Source organism: Typopeltis vanoorti, chromosome 20 (genome assembly GCF_054136105.1).
Source record: "Typopeltis vanoorti isolate ZY-2024b chromosome 20, IOZ_Tvanoo_1.0, whole genome shotgun sequence".
In the NCBI taxonomy this organism is placed as follows: domain Eukaryota; kingdom Metazoa; phylum Arthropoda; class Arachnida; order Uropygi; family Thelyphonidae; genus Typopeltis; species Typopeltis vanoorti.
Genome location: NC_143568.1, coordinates 9,433,833 through 9,449,614, shown reverse-complemented (window position 1 = coordinate 9,449,614; position 15,782 = coordinate 9,433,833). Strand labels below are relative to the sequence as shown.

At 37.7% G+C, this 15,782-nt stretch overlaps 1 long non-coding RNA gene across 1 annotated transcript in view; it reads right to left on the bottom strand.

Moving 5' to 3' along the window:
* LOC150095220 (uncharacterized) overlaps positions 1 to 15,528 on the bottom strand; it is a 92,222-nt gene extending 76,694 nt beyond the window's left edge. The window contains exon 1 of the long non-coding RNA XR_016550051.1: positions 15,052 to 15,528. This is a non-coding gene — a long non-coding RNA (uncharacterized LOC150095220). The remainder of the gene's footprint in view (positions 1 to 15,051) is intronic.
* Between the last annotated feature and the right edge of the window lie 254 nt (positions 15,529 to 15,782).

Genomic DNA, 15,782 nt, shown 5'->3' with positions numbered 1-15,782 from the left:
CCTCTCTGCTTTAAACCTAGATTTTAGACAAGTAGGTGATGGTCATCTTCCACCCATTAGAGGTGCATTATTGTCATCACATGGTGTGAAACCCTTCACTACTGTTTCTTAAAAAAAAGTCCACTTTCAGTTTCTAGAGCAGTACCTCTGGATTATCCAACTCAGCCTATTTGCAGTAACTAATTTATGGTGACATGAGTGTCTTCTTCTTCTTCTTTCGCTATGCCTTATCCTGTGTTAAACATGGGCGGCATTCCCATCTTTAATCTTCTTCCAGATTCTCTGGTCCAGGGCATCTTCCCAATTCCATCCTTTCTCCCTAAGATCCTCTGCCACCTTATCCCTCCATCTGAGTTTGGGCCTGCCTCTTTTCCTCCTTCCCTCTACCTCCATACGCTCCACTTGTTTACCAACATACTCCTCATTCCTTCTCTCTACATGACCGAACCACCCCAGCCTGCTTTCTTGTACCTTCTTACCGATCGGTCCCACCTTGGTCATCCCTCTGATGTAGTCATTCCTTATCCTGTCCTTCTTTGTCACACCACTCATCCATCTCAACATTCGCATCTCCACCACCTCCATCTTCCTCTCCTGTGCCTTTGTTATAGGCCATGTCTCCACACCATGGAGCATCATCGGCCTCACCACCATCTTATACAGCTTTCCTTTCATCTTACAACTCACTCTCTTGTCGCACAGGATAGGACCCTGCTCATCTTCCTCCAGTTCATCAAGCTGCATGTTATTCGGTGCTGTATTTCCTCTCGACAGCCGACCCAAGGTACTTGAATTTCTTCCCTGAAGTTAACCTTTCACCCTGGAGTCATATGATCATATCCTCATCACTCCCCATTGACATATATTCGGTCTTTACCCGGTTAATTTTCATGCCTCTCTCCTCCAATACCTTTCTCCACTCTTCCAGGGTCTTTTCAAGCTTCTCTCAGGATGATTCGCAGTGAACAATACCATCGGCAAACATCATGCTCCCTGGCACCTCCTTCTTGACGTCCTCCACTAGTACATCCATGACCAGATCAAAGAGGTAGGGGCTCAGAGTTGATGCCTGATGGAGCCCTACGACAATAGGGAACCCCCCTCTGTCATGCCGACACTAGACCTGACCTGAATTTTCACTCCCTCATACATCTCCTTCACCAACCTCACGTACTTTTCCGACACTCCCTTTCTTCATCATACACCTCCATACCTTCTGTCTGGCCACGCTGTCGTATGCCTTTTCCAGGTCTATAAACACCATATGTAGCTCCGCCTGCATCTCCCTATATTTCTCCATCACGGTGACATGAGTGTAATTCATATTAAAAAAATATTGCTGAAACTTAAAAAACAGTGATTTCTGATATAATGTCACTAAGAAATTAAAACTCTACTATTCTTAACCATCCTCACCTATACAACCTTCTTAATGTACACAAACCCAGCTTTCCATTATAAAAGATGACAGATATAGTAAATGAAATAAAAAAAACTGATAAAATTCATTCAGTATACTATTATTCTTAATGAGCACACACACAAAAAAAATCTCATATTACTAATTCAAGAGAATTGTTCCACTATATGGCAAGCAAGAGGAAGAATAATTATGGCACATTTAATATAATTGTAACACTGGAGGAAAACTCAAGTAAATATACTTTATTAGCATAGAATTTTCACCTAAAAATTTCAATTAAAAAAAAAAAAGTATTGAAACAAATAGTGATGGCATATTGACATTGGTATTTAGTTATGGTAGCCAAGTGACCATTCCAAAGGATGTAGTGGAATTATTTAATGAGCATAATGAGCACTTCAAGTGATACTGTACAACATATAGAAGAGAAGCAAGTATTAGGAGAATTAGAGAATTCTCCTCATACCTGCCTCGAAAGAATTGGTGCTGTATCAGGTGTCAATTAGGTTAGATGTTAATAAGGCCATGGGATGACATATCACCATGTATTGTGGGGTTGTAGTTTTAATATCAATAAGTGCAAGGTTTGCATTTTGGAGTGCAGAACTATTAGGCTGTGTACTATATCAACAATACCATACTGCAGGAAGCGGATGAGATTAGAGATTTGGGGAGCGATGGGTGACAATATACTGAAGTTTAGAGAGCATATTGCTAATGTTGCAAAGGCTGCACATCATAGTGCTGCTATGATAAGAAGTACTTAACATGTAGGGATAAGGAAGTGGCTGTGCCACTGTATAAAGCACTGGTCAGACCACACTTGGACTACTGCGCTCAAATCTGGTCACTTGGTTTTCAGTGTGATGTGGAGACATTGGAGAGGGTTCAGAAGTAAGTGACTAAGGCAATATCAGGACTTTGAACTGCTGGCTATGGAGAGAGGTTGAAAAAATGTGGATTGCAGAGTTTGGTCAGTAGGAAGTGATATGATAGAGACATTTCAGTTAATGAGAGGATTTTATCAGATTAATCCAGATGAGATCATAAAATTAGTAAAGGGAAAGAGGGGAAAATGAGAGGTCATCCCTGGAAGTTATGTAAGAGTGTGGTGAAGAGGAGCATGAGGAGTGGAATTTTTACATACAGAATTGTCAGTGAATGAAACACATTGCCAGAATATATTGTTAATGCAAGGAGTGTTAAGGATTTTAAGATTCACTATGATAAATATGTGGACAATTGAATGAGTGCAATATTAATAATAATAATAAGTATGTTATTTTCGACCACAAAACTAATGTAATAAAAATAACTAACACTGGTTTATTGGTCATAAAGATTTGATACTACTAGTTTCGGCATGTAAACTGGTGGCTTCATCTGGGTTTGGATGAATATACAAATACAGTCATCCCTCGACTTATGTCCGTTCGAGTTACGACCTTTTGAAGATATGTCCACGATCCCATACGGGAATAAATAACATTTTCGGCTATACTTTTGAGCAAGATGCAAGCAAGCGTAAAGTAATGCATATACATTGGCTACAGCACTTTCAGCACCAACCTCCTTTGGCAGTCGGAATGTATCTTCTGCAGTTCGTCTATTGATTTTCTGTTTGAGAAATGGGTTATTTGTGTATTTATCTTTAAATATTTAGGGATGTTTTGTGAAACATGGCACCCTACATGCACAATCAAAAAAACCTAGTGAAGAATCACAGAAAAAGAGGCAAGCAATTGATCTTGAAAAGAAATTGCAAAATATAGAAAAGCTACTTGCATCACAGATAGAGGACCTGAAAAAAAAAAACCATACTCCTTAGCACTATGACTATAACCACTAAGGTACTAAGTCTCTTTAACATGTTGAAAGAGAAAGCAGTGCCCGATTGCAACTTCGAATTCAACGCTTCTTCCGGTTGATTCATTCGAGATTCAAGCAGAGTTTTTTATTATTATTATTATTTCGGGCGACTCCAGGAGTCCTTAGACTCATCGAGGGAGGCCCTAAACATCATGTCCACACAACTATGCGATTACATTCTCACAGTATCTATCATACCTTGCCTTGAACTCGTTAACCGTCATAGCACCCACAACAGACTCTGGCAGCTTATTCCACTCATTTACCACTCTAAAAGTAAAGAACCCAGCTCTAACACCCCTGCTAACCACACTCTTGCCCAGCTTCCATAGGTGTCCCCTAGTTCTCCCACTACCAGTCCTGATCTCAAAAATATCCTCTGAATTAATCCTATAGAATCCCTTTAGCAATTTGAATGTCTCAATCATATCTCCCCTCTTCCACCTATCAACTAGTTTCTGCAACCCACAAATCTTCAACATGTTCTCATATGGTTCATTCCATAGACCTGTTATCATCTTAGTCACTCGCCTTCGGTACAGAGGTACAATAACTTGCTTGTCTCTGCTCATCAAGGTATTTTTCAACAACCAAGTGAGTTGATGAGCTGATTTAGCTACTTTTGCAATGTGCCCCCTAAACTTCATCTCCCTATCCACCAACACTCCCAAGTCCCTGGCCTCATCCTCTTGGAGTACAGTTCCACCAATGTGGTATACTGCTGCTAATCTTTTCACCCCAAAATGCATAACCTTACATTTTGTCACATTAAATTGACATCCATTCTCCTTAGCTCAGAACTCCAATCTATTTAAGTCATCCTGCAAGACTTTGACATCTTCTGCATTCACTATTGCCCTACCCAACTTTGCATCATCAGCGAACAAATGAATTGTTCCACTTAGATCCTTCCCTATATCGTTAATGAACAGATTAAACAGCAGTGGTCCAAGAACAGAACCCTGCGGCACACCACTAGTCACAGGTCATCTTTTGGACTCTACTCCTGAATAAACTACTCTTTGATATCTCTCCATCAACCAACCACCTATCCATCTCACCAACCCTATATCCATTCCCATATGTTGTAGTTTACGGATTAATATTCCATGTGGTATCCTGTCAAACGCCTTTGCCAGGTCCAGCAGTATCACTGTAAACCCATTTCCCTTATCCAGTTCAGCCGTCACCTTGTTATAAAACTTGAGCAAGTTACTAAAGCATGATCTACCTTTCACAAAGCCATGCTGTCCCCTGTACAGTATCTCATTTTCATCAATCCATTCCTGTATTTTTCCCTTGACTACTTTCTCCAAGACCTTGACAACGACTCCTGATATGCTGATTGGTCGGTAATTTACAACCATAGTCTTGGATCCTCCTTTATGCAGTGAAACTATTTTCCCCTCTTTCCACACCTTCGGGATTAAACCAGACCTGAGACTCAGATTAAACAACATGGTCAAGGGCACTGATAATTCCTTAGCCGCTTCACGCAAGACCCGTGCCGGTATACCATCCAATCCCACAGATGTGTTCACATTAAGGTTCTGTAATAGACTAGTCACCTCCACTTCATTCATCACTATTCCCGTATAAACTAATGGTTCCTTCATTTTTTCAATGTCACCACCTGGATGATATGCTTTTGCAAAGTGCGCGCTCAGTAACTCCACTATATCGACTGATTCAGTGACCTCCTTACCATCGTCATTCCTTAAAATCATTTTGCCGTGTACAGTTTTTTCCTTGCTTGCAGCATATTGAAAGAACTGTTTGTAATTCTCTTTTGCTTGCAAAACTAGTTTCCTTTCATAATCCGCTTTTGCTTTTTTTACCACACTCGTTACCTTTCTGGCCTGCACTTTATACCGTTCGTGTGCCTGCAGGTCACCCGTTTCTTTAAATTCCCTCCACGGTTGTTTCTTTTTTTGCAGCTCAAGCTTAATGGTGTTATTCATCCATTTAACCCCTACTTGTTTTACTATTCGGACCCAAGGTATACAATCAGCCATAACCTCCTGTAAATGCTCCTTGACCACTTCCCATGCTCTATCGACGTCCAGCCCTTGCAGTTGTACATGCCATGGCACTGATCCAAGCAATCTCCTAAGCTTGTCATACTTGCCAGCACGGTAATTCCACATATACCCTGTCTTAATCGAAAATTTCACACCTTTAGCCACCTCCCAGGTCAAGACCTTATGATCACTCTCTCACCAATAGGTGGCAACATGGTCATATTCATTACAGTCAAATTCTCAGATGCTATTACCAGGTCAAGCACTCTCACACCCCTAGTATTTTCAATTACATGCTGTCTCAGATAGTTATCCCTTAATAATTGAATAAAATCCTTTTCCTTCCTCACATGTGTCCTCTCCTCCTTCCAATCAATGTTACCATAGTTGAAATCCCCCATAATAATTACCCTCCTTCCACTCATTTCATCAATTTCCCTATGCATACTATCTCCACCATCTATTCCATCACCTGGTCTATAGCAGCACCCAACTGTATATTTTATTCTGCCAGTCTCAATCTCACACAAATAGCCTCAAATGAGCTCCTTTCACTATCCTGCGATACAACTTCAATTCTCCTTGGCTGCAGTTCATCAGCTATCATCAATAATACCCCTCCCCCCATTTTATTCTCTCTGTCCCTCCTAAACATACTATAACCTACACATTCTATCCCACTAACTATATCATCTTCCATCAGCCATGTTTCACTAATGCCAATAACCTGTGGCCAGGAAGAGCAAATCAAGGCCAAAAATTCTTTCTTCTTGTTCCTAATACTCCTGGCATTAGAATACATGAAATGCAGTGATCCCTTAGTCCCACCCCTATATTGATGCATTATTTTAAATGACCCATTCCCATTTTTTGTCCTTAGTGCTGGCTCGGGTACATTATATACATTCTTACACTCATCTGTCTCACTGATGTCTGCATATCCATTCCCCCCCCCCTCCTTGGTAGTTCTAGTTTCCCTGGTTTTGAACATCCATTTTCACTTCATTCAGCAACACTCTTTCCAGTCTCCACACACCAAGTCCATTCAAATGCAGGTCATCCATCTTGTATAAGTCCTTTCGCCCTTCAAACTCATTCCACACGTCCACGAATTCCACACCACACAATCTGCATAACCTACGCATAATGTCATTTGCGATTATGGCCCTCCTCCTAAACTCCTCTCTGTCATACCGCGGCAACAGACTAACCATTCTAACTCTGTCACTCTTTTCTTTCGCTACCTTTAACAGTACTTTCAAGTCCTCTCTCATAAAAAATTTATCACCTTTCAATTCATTCGTACCCACCACAATTATCAATTCTTTCACCCTCTGTTTTTGCACTCTAATACTCTCACTTACATCCTTAAATTTCGCACCCAGTAAGTACGATTTGCGAAATAGCACAGTGAGAATTAACGAGACTTCAAAAACATTAGGAAGCATATTCTTCCAGTTCATTATCGGAGCAATAAGAAGTCGTGGATAACTCAAAAATTGTTTGACGATGCCTTAATTAACCTGTTATGCAAGTGAAATGGAAAGCTATTGTGTGAAAGAAAATGTAGAATTTAAAATTTTATTAATTCTAGATAATGTTCCAGGTCATACGTCTTATAGCGGGTGACCATCATCAAGTTCAAGGTCATGTTTCTCCTTCCAAACATTACTTCATTGATCCAACTGATGGATCAATGAAGTAGTGTTGAAGTAGTCTTGCAGAAATGTTCTATGCAGTTAGCGATGTTCTCAAAATGGCTGAAAACATGGACCCCAATGTTGAACACTACTTATTAGTAGAAACGAAAGTAAATGATGCATTTGCTTGCTGTAAACAAATTTATGATGAAAAGACGAAGAGAAATAAGCAAAACTCATTGAACATTTTCATCAAAAAACAAAGGTTACACCAGAAGACCCACAGGCTGAATGTTCACACAAGGAAGGTAATAAAGATGTGATTGTGGAGGAAGATTTGGGTGATTATTCTCCTGTTTTATGGTGGCAGTAACACACAGTACAGTTTTATAATAAGGTTTAAAAATCAAAATGACAGTATGCTTATTACGGTTAAGTCCCTAACCCCTATAACTCTGTTGATTTAATGTATCGACTTACGTCCTGCTGGATGGAACGGAACCCAGACGTAAGTCGAGGGATGACTGTATAAATAAACAAGAAGCTTTGATTCATAATCAAAGCTTATTGCTTATTTACATTTATGTGCTGAAATTAGTAATATCAAATCCTTATTACCAATAAACTCAGTGTTAATTATTTTTATTACAATAATAATAATTTTTAAGGAATGTGCAAATGAGTAAGCTGGTTATTTTATGAAATCTTGTAGTGGTAAAGGTTCCTAAGGCATGGAAGGAAGGCAAAATAGTACCACTCCACAAGCATGATTTTAGGACAAACTTTCCATTTATAGACCAATCTGTATATTTGCAGTTGTAGTGAAGATATTAAAGAGGTTGGTTAGGAATAGAATACAAAATTGGGTTGATGGACATAGGATTCTTCATGATGCTCAGCACTGCTTTGTAAAATGCAGATCTTGTTTTAGCAATCCACTTGCACTTTATGATAAGATAATGAGTGTAATAGATAAGGGAGATTTCTAGATAGTGATATTCTTGGAGTTGGAAAACGCTTTTGATACTCATGATAGGCTGGTATACAAGCTGCAGAGGATAGGAGTGGATAGTATATTGATTATATGGACCGAAGATTAGTTCTCTAAATGATATCAGAAAGTTGTGTATGATAGCAGGTTACCCTCAAAAAATGGAGGGCAACCAGTGGTGTTTCCTAGAAGTCTATTCTTGAATCCCTGCTGTTTAACTTATTTGTTAATGATATTTCATATCGACTGTACTGACTAGGAATCTTCAGTTGTTTGCTGATGATGGACAGTTAGGGAGAATTATAAGGAGCACTGCTGATGTTAATTCCCTTCAGGAAGATTTAAATAAACTTTTAGTTTTGACAAAGAAGTGAAAGTTGTAATTTTAATATTAATAAGTGCAAGGTATTACATTTTGGAGCACAGAGATATAAGGCTGTGTACTATATATGGAACTGTATCTCACGAAGCAGATGAGATTTGAAATTTGGGGATGACATGAGACTGAAGTTTAGATTGCAAGTGAGAAGGAGAGTCAGTGTGTCAACTGGAAAGATTATTGCTAGAAAGGAGAGTAATGACTGCACTAAATAGAAGATAAGCAGTTAAAAGATTACATGGAAGAGCAGTGAAATGAGAGGTGAGTAATGTATGAGACAGCAGGAATGTAAGACAGGCAGGGATATAGAGTAGTCTAGGAGACAGACACTGCATGAGAAGAATGGATGCTAGATGCAGAAGCAAATGTGTGGATAGACAAGAAAAGCGCTGGAAATTAGGAGAGATTGGAGGTTTAAGGAGAGTTGTTGAATCGATGGTAAGAGAGAAGAATAGCCAGGGAGAGACATGGAGGAGTCACATCTAAGAAGCATTGCAGACAGGACTTACTATAGAACCAAAATTTAGTAATCGGGTTTGTTTATGAATGCCAGAAATATCCAAAATAAAGGGAATGAAACTGTGGCATTGATTGAGTTCATATGTCCCAAAAATTGTCTGTACAAGTGAAATGTGATTGGATGATGATGATGACATCCTGATAGGAATAGAGATAGAGGTTTATTTGGATTTACAGCTGAAGACACTCAGGCTATGAGGCCAGTGCATTATATCTGTTAATTGTATGTGTTCTAATGACCAGTTTCCCTGCTTTGCATGATGAAAAAGCTGAGTTTCTTGGAGGGGAAACCCTACCACCTTTGCGTGAGAAAGAGACAGAGATGGGGGGGGGTATGATGTTTTTAGTTGAATATTGCTATAGACCTGGTAATGAAGACGACAGTGATGTATAGGCAAATTAACCTAGCAAATAAGAAAAGGGTTATCATGATGAGTGATTGTAATTATTTTATAGACTAGAATGAAGAGAGGGCATCGGAGACAAAGAGAATGAGTTTTTGAGAGGCAACAACCTTCTTGTGCCCTCTGTTATGTACTGATCATCTCATCAGAGGATGTTATTAAAAATAGGGTATTAATTCATTCTCCAGTTGGTGAAAGTGACTGTGAAATGATCACCTGAGTGGCTGAAAGCCATATTAGGAATTTGGTGAGAAAGGTGCGTGCATGTGTGCGTGGAACTATATGGCTGGTGATTATGATAAGCACAGGAGAGACATTGCAATTTCATGGAATCAGGAATTGGATAGAAAGGAGATTAATACCACTTGGGCATTAATCTCCTTTCTATCCAATTACTCAAAAACTATCTGATAGAGGCAATGTCTGAATGTATTCCAAGAATCAGCAGATAAAATAAAGTATGTGAAAAGGATGAAGGATGAATGAAGAGGTCAGGCATGCAGTCTGAAAAAATAAGGTATTATGGAGGGGAGGCAGCACATGATGAGTGAAAATAATCAGATGCATGAAGAGTACAAAGAGCAGGTGAGAAAAATGACTCACTTGGTAAGAGTAGCAAAAGTGCACTATGAGTAGGGGTAATAAGCCAAACAAAATCGAAGGGAGTTCTCTCATGTCCAGTGGAATAAAAAATTATCATGGAAGGATGATAGTGGTTGGTAAAAATGGAACAATGATAACCACTGCAGAGGATATAGTTGAGTTATTAAATGAGTAATTTATAAATAAAGCTATTTCATCCTTGTGATTGTGATATCATGTAGAACTTGCGTGTAGTGGATAGGACAGAGGAGTTAACGAGTGCAAGATTTCTCCACTTCATAAGGGAAGTATTAAGCCTAAGGCTTCAAATTACAGCCAATCTGTGTGTCTGGTTTTGTGGTTAAAGTGCTGGAGAGATTACTGAAGACCAAGATTCAGAACTGGGTTGACAATAGCAGCATTCTCGTTGATTGAGAGCATAGCTTTGCTAGAGCAATATCCTATTTTAGCAATCTACTTACTATAACAAGGTAATAAATGCATTTGACAAGGGAAATAATTAGTTAATAGTGGGAATGGTTTAAAATTAAAACTGATGAAATGCCACAAGAAGTACAAGATTAATGGTAAGAAAGAAAGTGAAACTGATGGCAAAATACCAAGCATGAATGACAGTAAGAAAGAAGTGTAACTGATAGCAGAGTAGCAAGTGTGAATGGCAGTGAAAAAGTGATTCAAGGGAAATATAATGCAAGAGATGAAATGTACAAAGTGAAATTAGAACTGTACATATGCATAGAAGCAGTGAGGAAGAATGTATATAAAGACAGATGTGGTAAGAATGTATGTAAAGACAGATGTGGTAAGATGTACGGAATGATTCAAGATTGGCACTGTAAAGGTGCATAAAGTTTGTTTTCTGGGATAGAATGAACAGAGTGGTTTAAGGTGTTGGATATGAAGAGTAAGTGAGCAAAAGAACTGGTAGTCATAGTAGGAATGAATGATTTGGTTGGGAACAAGATGTGAAAATGGATATCAGGAGGCTGTTGAGGAGAGTAAAAGATAAACAGTGAGGTAAGAAGGAGAGTAGATTTTTCAAAAGCCTTTAATAGACTGCCATTGGATAGCAGATTAGCATACTGAATTGGAGACTAGCTGTTTGATGGATAGGTATCAGCAAGTTGTTTATGGAGAAGTGATATCCTATTCGAGAAAAGTCAACCAAGGTGTGCCACGATTGCCTGTTTTAGAGCTGTTGCTATTTAATTTGCATGTTAATGATACTGGGCCAGCTTTGAATGGTGATATGCAATTGTTTTGAGATGAAACAAAGATGGAAAGAACCATAAGGACTAGAGCAGATGTAGCATTACAAGAGGACTTGAATGGACTTTGTGAATGGGCAAGTGAGTAGGTCTAACAGGTCAATGTTGCAAAGTGTGTTTAACCACCTTACCGGCCATTATGGATCAAATAAGCATCATCATACGCTTCGTATCCATCATATATTTCAATGCAATATCGGTGGTACTACTTTGTAGGCCTCCCAGCTAGGTCGATGGGACCTGCTAACCAATGACAACTGTGGCTTCCATTCATATTGGGGATTGGATGGTTCTGGCAGCCCATTCCATAAAAAATGCTGCTATGTAAAGCATCATGTTTAAACAGAAAAGAAATAAAGCCCAGGTAGTGTCAGAGTGATGTAGCAGCCCTGGGGTATCATCAGTCTGTGACTGCTATAAAGAAACTCAATGCAGAAATTGCTTCAATATTGCTACTTGGAATGTAAGATCGAATAAATGTAGGAAATTGGCTAATGTGATGAGAGAGAGATGGAGAGATTGAATATTAGGAATGAGTGAAATCTTTTGGAAAGGATCATCAGAATTTGAATCGAAACTTCCAAATGGCAAGATATATAAAGTATATACGTCAGGTGGTGAAATATCAAAGAGAGGTGTAGCGTTCATTGTAGAGAAGAAAACTAATAAAAACATTACCCATGTCATCAATCAGATGGCAATTCTAGTGAAGTCTAAACCCAGAGATATGCTGATCAATCAAATATATGCTCCTACAGAACAGAATGAGGAAGCAGAAATAGATAACATGATTGATGAAATAGAATGGTGTATAAAGGAAGTTGGAGGCAAGAAAGTCGAGTTATCTGTACTATGGGTGACTGGAACGCAAAAGTTCGATCAGAGAGAACATCTTCACACGTGAGTCCATTTGGACTTGGAATTCAAAATGAGAGAGGACAAAAACTGATTGATTTCTGTAGCAAGCATAGTCTCATCATAACTAACACTTATTTTGAGCAAAAACCAACAGCAAGATACACATGGAAAAGTCCGGATGGAAGATACAAAAATCAAATAGACTACTGTGGTCAGTAAACATTACTTCAATGGAATACAGAACTCAAAGGTGATGCCATGTGCTGGATTTGATCATAGACTGGTCTTAATAAAAATGAATATTTGCCTGAAATTTCGATGAAAACAATAAAAATTAAAAGAAGTCAACCCCTAAAATGGGATCTGCAAATGGTACAAAATTTAATGAAAATGTTTCAGAACTGCTGTTAGCACAATTGCAAAATGAAAATGAACCCTCTCAGTGGAATAGACTACAAGCAGCTATCATAACATCTGCTAAAAACCACATCAATAAGAAAGATTAAGATATAAAACATTGGGTAAAAGAATCAAACAGTTATACAGGAGATTGAAAGAAAACTGGATAAATAGGCAGTGCACCGAGATAGAATTACAAAATAGGAACAAAACCAGAGAAGCATTCCTGAAAATGAAAGAACTTAATCTAAAAGCAAAATGTACACAGTCTAAATCAAGGACAAAGATGGAAACATAATCATTGATAAGGAAAAGATAAATGGAAGATTGGTGGGGTACTTATCAGATCGCTATGATGATGATGGTGATAATGGTAATATGGTAAATGATTCATGACACCTTAAGATAAACATAACAACGGATACCACTCTACCGATAAAAAAGGAGATAGAACACATAATTAAGAATCTTCCTAATAATAAATCGCTAGGTGTGATAATATCCTGGCTGAGCTGCTGAAAGTTTTGACTGGCAATAATAACTATTTAGTGGAATCCATTCAGGACATCTATAAAACAATAGAATTACCTGTTAGTTTTTACAATACCTATCTGCATACCAATTCCAAAGAAAAATAATGCACAAAATTGCAAGGATTATAGAACTGTGAGCCTAATACCCATGCATCTAAAATTATTTTAACTATTGTTAACAAAGAAATTTAAAGAGTCTTAATCGGTGAATTGAGTGAACAACAGAAAGGCTTCAGAGGAGGAATGGGAACCATTAATGATATCCTGGAACTAAAAATACTAATAGAAAGATCACTTGAAAGAAATAGGAGTATTTACATATGCTTCATAGACTTTCAGAAGGGGCCTTTGATTGGGTAAAACATAAAATGCTCAATACATTAGATAAATTAGACATAGAAGATAAGGTACTTAAGATTATAAAAATGATTTACACCAAATAGAAAATGCAGCTGTTTAACTCTGAGGCTTCTGTAGTGAAAATAAAAAGAGGAGTTAGACAAGATTGTATCCTTTCACCAAATCTATTTAATATCTAGTGAGACAGTGATGAGAAAGATTGAAAAAAAAAATAGGAATTAGTATCAATCATATAAAATACAACAATCTAATGATACCATTCTAATAGCAGAAAACAGAAACAAATTAATCAAATTATTGTAGCTACTAATTGAAGAAGGTAAAGTGTTTCGATTAGATATAAATGCAAAAAAGACCAAACTTATGAAAATCTCAAAAGAAAGCAAATCTGAGGCAGAAATATTCATAAGCAATATGAAATTTGAACATACACCAGAATACAAATATTTAGGCACCTACTTTATTGCAGATGGAAAGCAAGATAAAGAAATAAAAATAAGAACAGCCATAGCTAAAGATGCCTTCTGGAAAAATAAAGATCTCCTCAGATGTTCTGTGGGTATCAAGACAAAGAAAAGAATAATAAAAACATTAGTATGGCCAGTTTTTACATATGGAAATAAGACCTGGATATTCAAGAAGAGAATAAGACAACAGATAATGGCCTTTGAAATGTGGTGCTATAGGAGAGCTCTGAAAATCTCATGGACAGAACACGTGACAAATACAGATGTCCTACTGAGAAGGAGAACACAGAAATCTTTATTACAGGAAATGATCCAGAGAAAGATGAGATTGGTGGGACATGTACTGAGAGGTTCAGTAAGACAGAGGATACTAACAGTTTTAGAAGGAAAAATGAGAAAAGGATCAAGAGGCAAAAAACGAAGGACGCTTGAAGATATAAGATCATGGACAGGATCACATGGCTATGCAGAAACAAAAAGGAAAGCCACCAACCGAGAGAACTGGAAGGACATGGTGCTCCACCCTCTCACTGAGGAAGCTACATGATGATGATGATGAGCTATGTGCGTGACGAGGGGACTTCGCAAAATGAGTTTCTTGACTCGATGGATGATGATAATAATAACAATTAAATAAAAATAAACTGGATCACTACACTATGGCACTGTAAAATTATTTGAGCCTCCAACATTTCAACTGTAATTTAAAAGTTTGTGATAGCAATACTGTTAGATCAGACTTTATCATTGCAAATTACTATATTCTAGGATTTCTGGATACCTTCTAGGTTTAAGTGTGTACATATGACTTATGAAACAGCCTGCAACATGTTATAGTGAGCAAGTTTGTTATAATGGTGTTTGCTATCATGAGAACTGATGTGATTAAATTATATTGCAGCTATGTTGAAATTTTATTGGGCCAACTTCTGGCTGAGTAGCTGATGTCTCCTCTCTCCAAGTAACAGGATTTAGGTTTGACCCCACCACAACATGGCTATTTGTGAATCTTTTTAAGTAGGGGATGCTTTTTATGCCATGTAAGACCAGACAGTGAAAAGCTTACTGTTGGCCCAAACTGGATTGAAAAGTACCACATTTGGTCTCCATTGTAGGGTTTTCGGATTATCTAATCCTTAGCTCAACCATGCTACTAATTCAGTGCTAAAAGTTTACAACTTTACTCAGTGGCAGTTATCATAAAGAAAAATATTATCAATACAATAAGAGAAATACTGCATTACAGCAAAAGTTATCACAGAACAGCAAAATTTATCATGCCATTAAATCAGCTTCATTATTTAATTTTTTTCTTACTTCTTTTTAGCTGGATTTAGCAAAATGCATGACTATATGCTTTGTCTGTCCATACAGATTATTCCTCAGCTCTAGCTGGAGGGATTTTTCAAATTTGGTATTTGTGATTTCCAAAGAAAATTTGTACTGTCTATTTACTTTTAAGTCAGACTACTTACAGAGGAAAAACAACATACACACACAAAGTTAATTGTTAATTTAATGTATTACATATTGCAGCTAACTGCAAATATGTCTAGCTTCGACACTGAACTCACATTCTATCTATATTCTTACATAACCTGTACAATGCATGTAATGTATGGGCATTTCGATAAAACTTATATATGTTCACAGGATCGTCGCTAGATCGCACCCTGAGGCAAACAATTGAATATTGCCCCTGATGGATTATAAGACAAAAAATATAAGAAATCTCCAATTACTATTTTGCTTTTATTACAAGAGAAATATTAATGCAAAACAATTACATAATAATGTTAATTAAATAATTAAATGTTTGCTCTACGGGGATATCGCACAATTTATAAGCTCTTCTAAATTTAAATTATAAGCTGTGCCCGTCTCTATCGATATAGTCGCTAGACCAATCAATCTTTCTTGGGTCACTGCTGTTCGCAAATAATTTTTAATGAGTTTAAGCTTGGAAAAACTTCTTTTCGCACTTGCTATGCTAACAGGAATTGTTAACAATATCCTTAGGGCGGTGACTACATTGGGATAAATTTCTA